This window comes from Oxyura jamaicensis, chromosome 6 (genome assembly GCF_011077185.1).
Source record: "Oxyura jamaicensis isolate SHBP4307 breed ruddy duck chromosome 6, BPBGC_Ojam_1.0, whole genome shotgun sequence".
Taxonomy (NCBI): domain Eukaryota; kingdom Metazoa; phylum Chordata; class Aves; order Anseriformes; family Anatidae; genus Oxyura; species Oxyura jamaicensis.
Genome location: NC_048898.1, coordinates 24,990,344 through 25,006,744, shown reverse-complemented (window position 1 = coordinate 25,006,744; position 16,401 = coordinate 24,990,344).

Genomic DNA, 16,401 nt, shown 5'->3' with positions numbered 1-16,401 from the left:
AGAAATTTGCCTGTTGACACTTGGGGAAGGCGGAGATGGTGTAATTTGGACCATTTTAAAAATAAAATTGTTGTCTTTCATAAAAAGTCTGTTTTCAGCTTTGCAATTGCTTCTGGCAAACACTGACAAATTGGTGAAATTAGTGGGATGGTTTTGGCAGGGTAGCTGGCTTCTTCAGGTTCTCCCACCCCTCATCTGTCCACTTCATCAAGTTCTGCTAAATTGGCAGCATTTAAAAAATAATAAAAAGGGGATAAAATCCAATATTCAGAGACAGCTAAGCAGGAAGTTGAAAGCAATGGCTTTTACTTTTTGTCAAATTTGAGATCTATTATTGAGGGTAAAAAACACAAACTATGACTGCCAAAAAAAAAAAAAAAAGAAAAGAAAAGAAAAGAGAGAGAAAACAAAACAAACAACAACAACAACAACAAAACGAACAACAAACAAACAAACAAACAAAAAAAGGTCCAGAGGAACCAACTTGCAGGTAAAACATTAGGGAGATCGTTTAGTCTGATCACACAGGTTTCACAGGTGGTATCCAGATGCCACCAGCCTGAACATCAGTGTAAAACCCCAGCTTGATTTCACAGCCTTGTGCATCATTCTATCTTGATAGCTGGCATCCATTCTGCTTATCTGTAATAAGAGACGGTTTCTTCATCCACTGCCCTTTCAGTGTGTGATGACCATAAACTACTGGTTACAAAGGCTGAACATTTCAGATTCTAGTGATATTTAAGGGGAAAGATTTCCAAGCCCTTGATAGAAATACAACACTGAAATGCACAAAGAAGCAAGCACAACTTCTTGCTCTTAGAGTGATAAAGAAATTAACAGCACACCAGGTTCCAAAATCCCACAGCTGTTTGGAGATATCTCCTTTTTTTCTCTTCTTTAAACACTTCTCTTCCTCCAAAATGTATAAAGCTAGCTGCAGCTAAAGGGATGGCAAGACACAGAAAAGATATTGCTTCCCCTGAGTTTTATGAAGCCAATATCAATCTTTTATTTCATAAACTTCAGGCCTGTTATTACCCTAAAAGCGTGTTCCACAGCATTTAATGTGACACTGATGAGAATACAAATAAGGAGAAGTGAGGGAGATGGAGGACAGAGGGAGAACAATCAAATGATGTTAAATGTAAGGACCTGAACAGTGCTTCCATATCTGCTGCCATTGAGGGGAGTTTAAAATGGCCATGAAACCACAGAGCATCTGAATTGTGTTTGGGGCAGTAAATCAGTTTATGCTTCAGTACTGAAGAGAAAAATACCAACTGAGGCAGGTGAAAGAAGAAATTTGCATTATGGAGGCATGAAGGCTTGCATGTGAACTAATCAGGCATGCTTTAACTGAGTGTTGTGTGGAAAGTTAGGGTAAAAATGTCCTTGAAATTGAGATGACATGGAATGAAAAAAAATGTTTCAGATTTTCTAAACTTTCACCTGGCAGTGTATGAAATGCTGATTAGTTTTATGTCATGTTTATCCAGTGCTTGCTTAGATTCTAGTTGACATGTGCATAACTTAAGTAGATAAATATTCCTGCTCCTGAGTAGTAAGAAAAGGTTGACTCGCTCATTTTGTTTCTTCTCTGATACGTGATTAGCTAACAATCAGTACATTTAAAAATCAGGTAATTCCTTGTACAGGGTGTGGCTCTGCAATTCCTTGCTGCAGTACATTGGGGGGCATGTAGAGTTTGCGTGGATTCAGGGAGACACAGGACAAATTTATGAAGGGAAATCCACAGAGAATTACCAGGCTGTTTACTGTAATAGAGACATAAAACAAGATATCATCCAGTGCTCGTCAGGCCTTGACCTGGGGGAGAACCAGGGTGGTCCCACTGAAGTCAGCCTTGAGCTGAAGATCAGACCCACAGTGCTGTTCTCACCAGTTTGATGGGCTCACCAAACTGCTCTAGCAATAGCCAGGATACGTGGTCCAGCTGCATTGCCACATGGGAAACAAACTTTGAGCATTCAGCTTGCTCTTGAAATCCTCCTTTCCCCAAGCTATATCCTGAACTTTGATGCTGAGGGGTAGTTTACAGGACAGTACAGATAGAAGCAGGTAAGAGATAATACCATCTCTGAACCTAATCTGGAGGAGAAGAGGTGGAGTGTGATCCAGACCCAGGCTTGAATGTATTCAGAGAAATAATGTCTTTCTGTTCATTGTATTTTTTTCCAATGTCATGTAGCTCTGGAGACAGTAGCTGAAGAATCTGGGAAGTCATTTCAACAGTCTTGAGAAATCTATGTTAGCACTTTTAAGAAGTGTTACTGTGAATGAGATGAAATTGAAATGGTGACAAATTACCCGATACAGCCTTAGGAAACAATGCCTCAGGCATCTTGACAGTCCCTCCAGACTCCCTAAATGCTCTATAAATATATTAATTTTTGGAATCAGTTGTACCATATTTGATATGTACTATCAATTCTTAGTATGCTGTGCCAAATTTGTATACATCAGTGTATGCTGGAAAATTAGCTCATTTTCAGATTATTATTCCAAATAAGGATTCAGAAAGTGCACATGAAGATTGCATGTAATTTTTCACAGACATGGACATTTTGATATAACACAATCTGCATTTTGATTAGAAATGAAAAGGTACTGATAAAATTTGCAAGTTAGAATATCTGTTTTTAAGTTTTGATGAGATGTAAAATTGGTTTATGTTTCTTCAGATTTCTGCAAAAGAACACTGTCTTGAAACAGCAGTCTCTGATGAGAGTTTTCAATAGTTCTTCAAGTGACACAAAGTGCTTTCATGTCAACCTTAAAAACTCCAACCCATGCAGTTGTTCCTACATAAGGAATTTCCTTCTGTTGTGGTTTAACCAGGCAGGCAGCTAAGCACCACACAGATGCTCATGCCCCTACCAGTGGGATGCGGAGATAATTGGGGAAAAAAAAAAAAAAAAAAAAAAAGGTAAAAACTTTTGTTTGAGATAAATACAGTTTAATAGACAAGACAGAAAAGGAAGGGAAAATAATAATAATAATAATAATGATAAAAGAATATACAAAGCAAGTGATGGACAAGGCAATTGCTCACCACCTGCTGACCAATATCCAGCCCCCATATTGAGCAGTGCTGTCCCCCAGTTTTATTGTTCAGAGTGACACCATGCTCTATGGAATAACTCTCTGGTCAGTTTAGGCCAGCTGTCCATGCTCTGTCCCTTCACAGCTCTTGGTGCACCTCCATCCTCCTTGTTGGCAGGGCAGTGCGAGGAATTGTAAAGTCATTGGCTCTGTGTAATCACTGCTCTGCAAGAATTTAAACATCAGTCTGTTATCAGAATTTTTCTCATCATAAATCCAAAACACAGCACCATGCCAGCTACTATGTAGAAAATTAACTCTATCCCAGCTAAAACCAGGACACCTTCACAAAGTTTACCCATAGCTGAAGGATCAAAACAGTTCTTCAAGATTGCTAGAAAAAGGAAAGAACTTTCAGGAATTGATTTATGCTTTGCAAGAGTACAAAACAATGCCTTCCTCGTTTTATTTTTATTTTTTTCCTTACTGAATGCTCAGTGGAGGAAGAGGGGATAACTTTTGTTATGTTTTGAAAACACTGATATTAATATAGTATAAAGGTTTAATCGTGCAAGCTTTTCAGGTGATGTTTTTGCCTCATCCATGTCACTCCCACTAGTTTAAAGTGAGACAGATTTCCAGTCCCCTACGTATAGCCTAACATCTCTTAATGCTTGAATGATATGGATTGTAACATGTTATGGGAAGGGGCTGTGGTCTTTGTTCAGTGCTCAGTTTGGGACTCCTTAAGGATTTCAAGAGGTACTATAATAAATTAAAAATGTGGTATTTCATAATGGTTCAGATCAGACACTTCTGTAGACTGAGTGTTTTGAGGGGAGCTACTCTTGAGTAGTGAAATAAGCAGCTCACCCAGTACCAGTTGTATATGAGAAGCAAATGTACAGATCAGTGATCATTTGGGACTTTGGTACATAACATACAATAGAAAAATCTTTCCATATATCTATGTGCCCACATTTAATCCTGTGTTGAGGATGTCAGATTATTGAACAGCAAAAACCATCCATTTCCAAATACAAAGTGCCACTCAAACACTATTGAAACATGCCACAAAACAAACAAACGAATGAGCAAACAAAAAACCTACTTCACAAATGCAATTTGTTTTTCCCGAGAAGCGTTCCGTGAGTGGAAAAACAATGAAAAATGTCATTATTTATTTATTTATTTATTTATTTTTCCCAAATTAAAGGATAAGTCACTCTGAAACCCTTTACAAAATCATATATTTTGGACATATATACTAAAAGCTGGCAAATCAACCAAACTGTCCTTGTTGAGTAAAGAAAAGTTTTAATGATAATGTCATTAGGTCACTATGTGTCTTTCTATAATGGTCCCAGGGTACCTTCCTGCCATGAACACCCACAGTCTCTGTCATGATCTTTTTTTCCCCAGCTGCAAATAGAGGATTTGTTCTCTATTTTATGCAATACCTTGTGAGCTCACAGTGGGGAAGGTGCAATGGATTTGCACTGCCAAACAAACCACCTTGAGCACTGGCTGTTTCCCATCGTGGGCTCTGTTGCCATGCTCAAGTAACTTACTAGAAATTTGTTTGTCTTTGTTTGACGTCTTTATTTGGTCTTCTTCTTTTCCTCATCTAGTCTTCATTCCGTTACATTATTCAGGGAGCAGACCCATTTTCCTTAATGGTGAAAATGGCCTGTAAGCTAGTGGTAGGACAGGGAGAGATGGCCCAGGACATGATGTAATTATCTCTTTATTAGCTCCAATTACACTGGTCAGCGCTAAGCTCCATGAAGTTAGGGGTAAGAATTCCCCAGCTGTAGACAGATACAGCATTGACTGTTCTCCCCTTTTCATGTTGCCATCTGATGCCCTGAGAGATATGCCTTGAAAGGCTTTCCAAAATTTGTATTAGGGATACATGCTGCAACTCTAAGTAGCTATATCGTCAGCAAGGCCAAGCATGCTGAATATGTCCTCAGCTTTGGCAGCCTCCTGCAGCCATGAGTTCCACAATGCAATTCAGCAGGAACAGAAGTAAAATGTATGCTGGGTGTGGCTTAAGTTGTTTGTAATTTATACTGTGCACTCATGACAGCAGGAATTGATTTATGCTTTCAAAGCTAATCAAAAAAACCATCCACTTGGTTGTGCAGGGGCAATTCTGCCAGCACCCAATGGGTGGCAGAACAAGTTTCACCCAACTGAAATATTTAAGAAAGGAAATAAAAACGATTTTATTTTATTACTTAAAACTTGATTCTGTTGAATACTAAAAGACCTATCTAATAGCAATACATTTTTAAAGTAATGAAAAATTTACAGCTGGAGCCTTCAGCAGAGGAACAGTTGAGTATGTTTATTTTGCAGTTCAGTAAATTATATATATATACCAAGAATCAAATTGATGCTTTCAGTTGATCATGCTAATCCAAACAAGCTTTCTTTATGCTTTTTAATCTGGAGAATTTGTTTTCCATTCCTATGCACATAATTATCAAAGCATCTATTAGACACTATAAATAAATCCAGGCCCTAAAATTTGTCTGCAGACTCTAAACACACAGTATGACTGCGGGGCCTATCATTTCTCAGCAGAAGCTGGTGGTTTTGTCACTCTCCCTGGGCCCTTGCTAGACCCTTAAAGGAAAACTGCAGTGATAGCTAAATAAATATTTGCTAAATAAGAACATATATATTGAAATTTATGCAAAACAGTTGAGAACTATCTGGTAAAATTTCCATCTCTGCACAATAGTAAAGGGTGCTTGTATCATTCCATAATCTTTGCCAAGTTATTATTTCTTCACTCAATTAAGATTCAGGACAATTTACCCAGCCTCAAACCATCTTTGGAGAGCTGGCACATATTACTAGTGTAGCACAATCTGTAAGTGATGAGGCTTAGACTGGGAAGACTGGGCTTCAATCCCTGTGTAGCTGAGGTAGTGCACAGTGTTTCAATACATAATATTAAAGGAAATGTAGGTACTTAGCAAGACTTTAAGGGGCACTAAAACACCTAATTCCATGAGTTTACAAGTCTTTTTAAGATCCAGAATCTCAGGAGCTCCACCATGAAAATGTGAGGTCATGGTTTATCCATACACAATGGAGGGGTTGACCATGAAAGATCACAGGGCACTACTTGAACAGCAAGACCATGAACCTGAAAGGCTTGATAACTCAGACAAATCTTAAAAGCCAGTTAAAATAAATAAATATATATATACATAGTTTCATGTGTATACATGTTTACCTGTTGGATTCCTACTGTAGGCTGTTACTGGAGATGTCAATCAGGTGTAGCCATTCAATAAGCAGTCATTAAAGAACACTATAAGGCAGCCAGATTGATGGTATTGTCTTCACTAGCTTGCTATTGAATCTGGTGAACCTTCATATATTCTGTAATAAGGAAGAGGCATCACTATGACACACACACACACAAAAAATAAAATAAAAAGAGAAGTAGAAAAGGGTGTCTCAGCCAGATTTAGACTTCATCACCAAAATCACTGGAATCTCAGGCCTGTTCTTATTGTCTTCATTTACAGAAAAGCATCCTGATCACCAGTACTGCAATCAAATGATTTTCCTCTCTCACACTTCCCTCCAGCACTGGAGCAGGGACAATCTTTATTAGAAGAGCATGCCTTCTGTTTCAGCATAAAGGGTTGTGTCCCTAGCATGGATATTTTACAGTCATCCCAATGGAGTCCATGACAAGTTAATTCCTAACAGCCAAAGAAATAACATAATTTTTTATTAGGATTTTTTTTTAAGAAGTTAAGTGAGAAAAAAATCACTAGAAAAAGTGCAGAGAGTAGAAAGCTTTGTATTGCTTAGCTGGTTCTTTCCAGCTGGATTGTTCTCTAATGCTGAACGTTAATTGGAAAATAACAGCATTCAAGCCTGCTTTTAGAAAATCAATATGTGTTTTTCTGTCCCCCTCCCCCTATTCAGTCTAATTCATTACCAGGATATTTTTAGACAACTGAATAAATAAAAACAAGCCATTTTCAGTAAAAAATTAATAACTATAACCAGCCAGAAAGATCTCCCCTGTGCAGTCCTCTCCCTGACTTCAGTGTTGCTCACTGTTGTCCATGCCAGTTGCCTGTTCCAAATCACTCATCCCTTCCACAAAAATGGTTATTCCTTCTCTATTCCTTTGAACTGGCACAAGCGGGTGGATCAATGGCTCTGTTTGGCATGGGCCGAGCTGCTGGACACTGCAGTAGCAGCAGCTTGGCAGCATTGTCTTGGTACATGGATGTTAGAGCCAGTTCACTATTCCCCATCAGCCAAGTGAAAAAGCAAGGCAGAAGAGAGGACAGAATTGGAATTGCAAAGAGGGAACGTCATGTTTCACAGAAGGTACCTCACAACAAACAATAATTCTAGCAACGTGCAACATTGTTTTGCCTTTTTTTTTTTTTTTTTTTTTTTTTTTTTTAAATACACAGTCCTGTGCTCGAATCCCTGTGGATCTAATTAAAACTTTCTTGGCCACCCACCAATCAAGATAATTATGTTGTCTGGCAAAAACAATAACAACAAAGACAAAATAAGATTGTTCAGAGAGATGCACCTATGTGGGGAACAAAAAGCAACAACAACAAAAACACAAAACTGGAAAGCAGTCCAGGCCCCATGCCTTGTTTATTTATTTTTGCCTCCTTTGGTATCTGCAAAAAGAACCAAACTGTATAAAACATGGTTTGTTTGCACCTCAAAGAGTCATGCAGCAGATGTTCAAGGAAGCAAAATGCCCAGAGTGTGTCAAGGAGGATTTGAAATCATGATAAGAGAACATTGCAGGAGAGCCAAGCACCATATTAAATATTAAAATGAGCTGACTGCTGGGAGGGACTGAATCAGAAAAGAAGCTCTTAGTGCAGTGAAAGGGCAGACACTAAGATGTGTTATATAGAGCAGTCACCATTAATAAACCAGCACATGCTTAAGTTTCTCCCAAGCAAGGTCTGAGATACTAGTTTTATTTCCTGTACTTAGAAGAGGCACTTGCTCGAGTCCACTGGATACTACTGCTGCGGTAGTTGGCTTATTCCATGACAGCAAACATATGTAAGTTATGCTGGAAATGAACCTGATCCAAATTCCATTGAAATCAATGAAAAGACTCCCACTGACTGCAATCAGACATAAATGAACTGAAATATACACAGAACTTCAGCCAGACTTGAAAACTGAATCCATTTCCAAAAGGATATCAAGGAGTCTTGTTAAAAATATTAAAAATGACTTGGACTGAATGAAGACAAAAGTTAAGCACACTATCTTTTGAAGTAACATTGTTTGAAATGGAGGGGAAAAGCAGAGTGATTCAGACTTGGACTAGTACATGCATTTGGAGGGCTTCAAACTTTGGTTTTGGCATAAGAAAATCACAAGCCCTACTTATTAATTGCATGAAAATATATCCAAATGAAGCTCTTACCCACTGCTTCCTTGATATGAGTGAATAGTAAATACAGAGAGACATGCACATGCAAACACTTCTGCAAATATATCAAAGAATCTCAGGGAATGCTTGCAATGAAATCAGAAAAAGCTTAGTTTATGTTTTTGTTCTATTGCTTGGGCTATTTATTGACACGTGGATACGTGTATTAAACTGTCAGATTTGTTGGATTTTCATCAGGTTTATTTCATAAATATCATTTATCTAGAAGAAAGTTTTTTTTGAATGAGGATGAGAGGATTTCTTTCTTTCCTTTTTTATTTTTTATTTTGTCCTTTTTAAGGGATTCATTAAAAATGGAAATAATTTCAATTCATTTTGAAATGATTTCATAGAGTCCTTTTATAAATAATCCCATGTTTAATCCTAAAATAAATAATCATTGTCAGGTCCTATTTACAAGACAACAATACCTGTGTACAAGATTTATATAGCTTGATATTCCATGTGTTACACCCACAGATGTCTCAAATAAAGTGCTAGGAACTCTGGGCAAGAAATAAACCAAACAGCAAATTAGATAAATACTTTTTATTTTTTATTTTATTTTTCAAGGTGTTCTGGCAAACATCTTAGATAATTAAAGTCATATATATGAATAACTGATTTTTAAATTCACTGGTCAAACTGAATAAAAAATATAGGGGGGAAAAAATCAGAAAACAAAGATTCATTTCAAGCTGAACATAACATTCTGTTCAGCTTGCAAAAAAAGTATTTTTTTTTGCTTTTCTGTATACATATATATATATATACACATATATATTTTAAATATATATATATATATATTAAATCTTGCATGCAGGCAAATTTAGCTCCAGAAAACCATTTTTTATTCAAAAAATGGAAGCTTAATTTTCAAACTGCTAAAATGGAACATTTAAATTTGACTGCTTTAGCTTTGTATTTTGAATTAAAACAATTCTGTAGATGAGATTATGAGCCAGAAAGAGCCTTGTCTCCATAGTTAGGGGAGGTTTTTTTTTTTTTTTTTTTTTTTTTTTAATATATTCTCGTATAAAATTTTGGGAGCTCAAAATTCACTATAATTTACAACAAAAAGATCAACAATGTAGAAATATAGATTTTCTCTGCATTTTATCCTGATTTTCTACCACCTACTCCAAATCCTTCCTTCTGATATTTTCATCAGAAGACTAGAGTTTCCCATGAATGTGGAACTGATGTCCTATATCTCTTGACCATTTATTCTGTCCTCATTAAAGGGTACATCCTTCTCTGTCTCACCAAGCTGCAAAATAGTAGTTGTGGATACAACTGATTGGAGAAGCTTTTGAAAAAGCAACCAGGCTGGAGGGAGTAGAGGTCAGAGGAATTTTTTCTGTCTGCATTTACCTTTGTTTCTGGCTATGTAGGTCCAATGAAAGCATTACTTTCCAAACAGTTGCTCTGATGGGAAGGGTATCTCTGAGTACTCATTGTAATTCTCAGATGTGGATGTCTGATGCAAAGTATCACACTGCTTATCAACTAGCAGAACATCTCATGTGAGTATTGTATAACCTATTTTAGCAAAATGAGCTGGGTAAGTAAAAACTGTTGGCCAGGTCTATCTCACCTGATTTTGTACCACAGGAATTTGTATAAGAAAAGCTCTGCTGGTTGATCTGTGAGCATCTGTCTCCAGAAAAGGATTTCTGACCATGACTTATGAAATGATGCACCAATGAAGCAAGACAGAGTTGCCTATCAGAAATTTTTGCTTGCTCATTTTTTTTGGTCCTGAAATAATATACTGTCAGTGAAAAAGCTCACATCCTCAATCAATCTCAAAAGGTGTTTTTGTTGTTGTTGTACTTTTGTTGTTGTTTTTGTATTTTTTTTCTTGTAACAAGGTAGGCTAGAAAAAAAAAATATTTTTTTTTCTTCTGTCTTCTCTGTCTTATTCTAGTTGATTTTTTTTTTTTTTAGCTGTAGTTCAAACTTCTACTTTGTCAACTCTTCTGGCTATGAGGAATCAAGCAGGGAGCAAGAAAGTACCATCTGTAATGATGACAAACTATAAACAGCATTCACAGGCCATTAAGTTTGTAATCTTTTTCTCTTCATCATTATTCTCTTACCTCCATTAAATTGTTCCACAACCAAGTGAGGAAGCCAAAGGTGACAGCCGTAGAGTGATAGACAAGAATTTTTATTGTCCTGTCGATACAGATAAACCCAGAGCTGATAGAATGTCAGGTGAACTTCCCCAGTGATGACTAAAGTTCAGTAATCTCTGCAAAAGGGAGAAAATACAAATGATTTTTATGCCTGTTAGGCTTTTAAGAAGATTTATGTTACTGAAGTATTCTGAGTCTATTGAAGATGCTTTGTATGATATTTATTGTTCACAGGAAACTAGTATTTGCACTTGATCAGCATGCTTCAAATTGCATATTTGCAAGGCTGCAAGACAATCAGGGGCATCCTATAGCCATGATTCACTTGAGGAACTGGAGAGGCCTAAATGGTGAGGGAACAAATATGATTCAATGGGCACAGCTAAGTAACTTTCAGCTGATTTTGAATAGTTGCAAAGACTCTATTCTGATAATGAAAAGGAAGCTTTGCAACTTCAGCCAATGAAAAGAAAAGAAAGGACCATGCTAAATGTCAGATATAGAATGGATACATGACTGGTAGAACAAAAAGAGACAGCAAAGAAAAGCCCAAGTTTTTTAGTAAGGGCAAATGTAGGATGTTAAAGAGCAAGTCTATGACATTTGTTTGCCATTTATACCACCACCAGTAGTAGCACTATATTAGACCTAGAACTGCTGTTTACCCCACTCATACAAATGCTGGGAGTCCTGTAAGAATCTGAAGAAATTTGGCAGCAGTACCGTCAAGGTAGGTGGGATGGGACATGAAAGAGTGAAATTGTTTGAGTACCCTTTACCGTGTTAAACTAATACTGCAGATATAGGTATCTAATGAAAGGAGAACTAGAACGGTCTCTGGAGGAATCAGAACTTCATCATATATTGGTATCTGAACTCATGTTGAATCATTTATCATTGGTTCAGCTGGTCAGAAGCAGGTTACTGACTTTATACTGCAGTTTGCAGGAATATGCAGTTTGCCTTATTTGCAAAGAGAGAGAACAGCGTTGGCTACTTGGCCTCCAGTGCAACCCCCAGGCTCTTTCCAGTCATTTGATTCTCAGTCTTTGAGGCTAGTGGTCCAGACAATTTTCAAACCATTTATCAATCACCCATACTTCCTTAGGTTACCCTAATACTGCCATGGGAGATGGCATTATAATAGGTATTTAATAAGAGAAGACAATCAGGTTAGTCAAGAATTATTTGTTTTTGCTAAAGCCATTTTCATTTTTCCTCGTTACTTTCTTGCCTTTCATGTGGTTGGAAATCTCCACGGCATACATTTCACTTATTGATGTCAAAAAACTTCTGGGTATTATTAGGTTGCTTTAAAACCATCAGGATGAAATGTGACGATTGCTAGATTATCCCTGTGGTTATCATTCATATTGGTGGTGGTGAATGACTTCACCATGAGGTACACCTCAGGCTCCCTCTTTCTACCAATGCTTACTTGTTTAAAAGTTGTTACAATAAAGCTTATTCGAGCTCTAAGCTCCAGCTCAGATTTCCTTTAGCTGTAAGCTCAGAGCACTTGCTGAGTTTGTGCAGTCCTGGTGTAAGTGCAGTCCTTGCAACTCTGCACCCAACTAAACTATGAAACGCAGCAGGGCAGCTCTCCAGTTTTTTCAGGCTACAAAATCTGATCAAGAGAGCATTTCAGATGGGAATTTCAAGCAGAAGATTTCCTCACCCACTGTCTTCTGTGGCCTGGCATCAACGGCGTGATTTTGGCTCATAAACTCCATTATAATACCTAACACTGGAAGAGCACTCAGGAGTGCAGGGTGGGAACAGATTGATATCTTCAGATCGTAGGGAGAGATGATCACCAGAAAACTGAAATGCAAGGCCAGCCCAGAGGAGCAGATATCACTAGAGAAGAAATGGCATAGGTGGGATTAAATGCCAGGACATAAAACATAGCGGCAAAGAGGGTTGAATTCAACTTCAGTGTGGGTATGGTAGTTGTGCAGACATGTGAGTATTGCTTCAGTACTTGTCTGGTTGAAAAAACCTATTTTGGGGAGAGTCACAGGCTCCCTTCCTCCTATGGCAAATCCACCCTTGGTTTGTCACGAAATTGTTGTGGAAAGCTGGCTCATGAAGACTCCACAGGAAATGCAGGAAGGATGACTGGACACAAAGAGCAACATGGAGAGTTTGCACCATGGGCTTTGCTGGCTGTGGTGGGAGGGGATGATTCTTTTGGATCCTGAAGTGGAAGTGAATCAGAGGGTCAACAAGAGAGATTTTCCAGAGGAGAAAGATCCACACAACTCCTATTGTCTCCAGAAAGAGCTGCTGGTTGATAAGCATCACCTAGAAATTTGAGTATAACAGTGCTTTAAGGAAACCTAACACCAGGTGTGGGTGCTGAGTACCTTCCTGGAGTTAGAGGCAATAACATTGATCAAATCTGCTTGCCTCCCAACTCTCCTTGCCAGATAAATTTCTATCTGAAAACTCCATCTGAGGCTTTAGCAAAGCAAAATGGTTCTTTAAATTATAAAGTAGCAAAGTCTGACACTTTTTGAGATTACTTTAAACCTCAGTCTTTGCAACAGGCTGCAGCAAGAGGGAGTAAAAGAATAAAAAGCCCTTGCTGTTAATATTTATGGCAACTAAAGCAAAATTGCATCACATTTGCAGATGAATGGAAGCCCCTGTTAAAAGCTACAGCAGCTTAATTTTGGGATGGCACTGGTTTGGGGCTTCATTGTCTAGAATAACAAAGGAGAGCTTTCATGTTAATTAATTTAGAGGAATTATTAGTGTTAAAAATAAATAGTGCAGTCACCTTTCCAAAAATAATTGGAGTGAGGTAAATGAAATTCAGTTGCGAGAAGATACAGATTTTGTGTTGTTTCAGTTCCAGATTTTTTCAAATAATTTTTCTGTGCCAGATACATTGCCCCTATATGAAGTCCTAGGACTGAGTTCTCTTAATACCTATGTGCCATCTATATAAATATTGCTACAAAATAAGCCATGTAGATAAATAATTTCCATTTGTTCAGTGAAATAAGAGGCACTTGGAAATGATGCATATAATTAATCACTCTTTTATTTAGAAAATGAAGCATACAGAACCTAGTTAGGAAAAAAAAATCTCTTTATGATATTTACATTTTTTTTTTTTTTTTTCCCAAACACAGATTCCTTCTGGAGAAATTATGTGTAATGTCTAACTACAGTATTCTTCACTCACCGTGGCTTGACAGGAATCAATGGAGCAGTGTTCTTCTTGGGATCTCTCCATTACACAGTCTTTACAGAGGAAACTGATGATTTAAAATGGGTTTAGATTCACAAAATCCTGATTATACAAATATTTACTACAGACAAATTTTACTGCTTAACCTAAAAGATATCCTTTTAAAAGGTTATTCCTAAAAAGTTATGTTATGTCCCTGTCCTATATTGAAAACTCAGCTGGTTCAGCCTACTCAGTTCTGTTTCTTACTCTCCATCTTCTCTCATTTCTCTTTCTCTCTTTCTACTCCATCAAAGTTTAGGCATTTGCACAGTCCCTGAGGTGCTTCTGATGTGCAGCGGTCTATCACCTAGCTCCTTTCAGAAAACAGGAATCCTGTGGAACCAGGAAGTGTTTTGGGGCTACAATTTCACATGTTCTGATTTCTCAAGGCTTTTGTGAGGATTTGTGTCCTTGACCAAGACTATATTTCTACCTGTCTCTGAATCTGCCCATTACTAATTGAAGATGTGTGTACTCAGTCATGTTTCCTTCTGTTCCCGCATCTCTACACAAGACTATATAAATCCTTAGGAAGATATTTGCTCAACTGCATCAGCTACCCAGAACTAGTATCTCCTCCCTTAATTAGATTCCTGCCTGTGCTTCCTGTCCCCGAAAGTGAGAACTCTTCCAAACCTTTTCATGTCTGTGCAGCCAGCCTTTCCTTGCTTGTGGACATGGCCACGGAGCCCTGTCACTACACACCAATGCTTTCCTTTGGCTGAGTATGAACTCAGCCCACTCTGATAACAGCATAGGGGCCTACTGTAGCTCCCAGCTCAGAACATTATCCTGTACATCAAATGACAGGGGATTATTCTTGTGTGCAAAAGATTCTGGGTTCATATCTCTGATGACTCAATCATCACATCATCTATGGCAGAAAGATGGCTAGCAACAAGATTAGATTATGGCAATTTAAAATGTCTCTCTCGGATAAATGCATACCATGAGAGTATTCAAAAGTACACACAATCAGATTGTGTGCCTTAGCCAGTCCTTGACACACAAACCTCTATTAAATGCAAAGATAATCTCAGGAGAAATTTCCTGACTTCTTGTTCATTTCTTCCTTTCAAGTTCTTCACACATCTCTTTGAATTTCACCCCTTTAAATTAAAGACTCTATAAGAGACCTGTCCTAAGTGTCAGTCCTTAGTGCATCCATTGGGACAAATCAATGTGGCATTTTATGGAAGACAAGGATTGGGCTGATAATCAAGTTGCTCCACTTGCAGTCCTTGTTGCCTGGCTGATAATGCTGCGACAGTTCTCCATATTTATACAACAAAAATAAAATCCACTGGCCTTGTGAAGAGCTTTGGTCTTAGTAAAGGAAAGGAGCTGTTTAAATACAAAGTGTTAATTATTATTACCAACAGGCTGTAACTAATAGTAACCATTTAACTGGGAGATATGGAACAGGTATGCAGTTAATTGGTTTACAGTAGATTTAGCTGAGGTCTGATGGTTACATTGCAGACAATCCATCATTGTTGTAAGCAGCATGAAGTTATGCCCAGCCTCAATTATTGTAAGTCTCCCCCTGTGATCTTGTGCTAATATTCCAAGATGTGTCACCAGTGAACATTTGAGCAAAATCTCTAGAAGAATGTGGAACAAATCTGTAAATCTCTTTCTGAAATGCCCTGCCAAAAAACACAATAAAGTCTTGCATGTCAGGAAGGAAACATTAAAAACATTAATTAAGAAATAAACTCTTCTGAAAATCAAATGGGAATGAGTGAGGACAGCCAGATGGGGATTGAATATAATTCCAGTGGAAGAGCCTTTCATTCCTTCCAGTCTTAGAGTTCATGGTCGCTGACATGTTTCCTTTAACTCAGGCCCCTGTCCTGCGGTGTGGGCAGGCACCCACAGCACTGCCCACAGTAATGGACCAGTGCTCCCACGGTCAGGCACAGACCAACCCCTGCAGTCTGGATTTCGTGATCTGCTCCAGCCACCACTTGTGACAACACCCTGGAGAAGATACCTAGTGAGAAGGAGAGCTCAGCTCCTGGGGGAGAAATTGCTGATCCTTGAGAGGCAGCTAGAGCAGCAAGGTTTTTTTTTTTTTTTTTTTTTTTTTTTTTTTTTTTCTGATAAACCACTGATGGAGAAGCCCTCTCTTCCCCACTTCCCGTCTCAACTGCTTTCATTTCATGTGCAAAAGCTTGTCTCTGTCCCTATCAGCATTTATTTGAGTACATCTCTGCTGTGCCTGAATGATTTATCTAAACATCGGCAGCTACTGTAAGTGATGGAACAGCAAAGCAGTGGCAGAGGAAGGAGTGGAGAGGTTGAAATGTGACTTCCTTCTTGTGAAATCAAATGCAGGTGACTGTTCCCAGCACCTCCAGTGTATTTACATCAGTCACAGGCAGAGAGAGAAAAAAAAAAAAAGAGGGCATTTCAGAGCCTTTTCAGACATTTGAGACAATTTAATTAACCAAATTAAAATATTTCCCCTCGGAAGACTATAC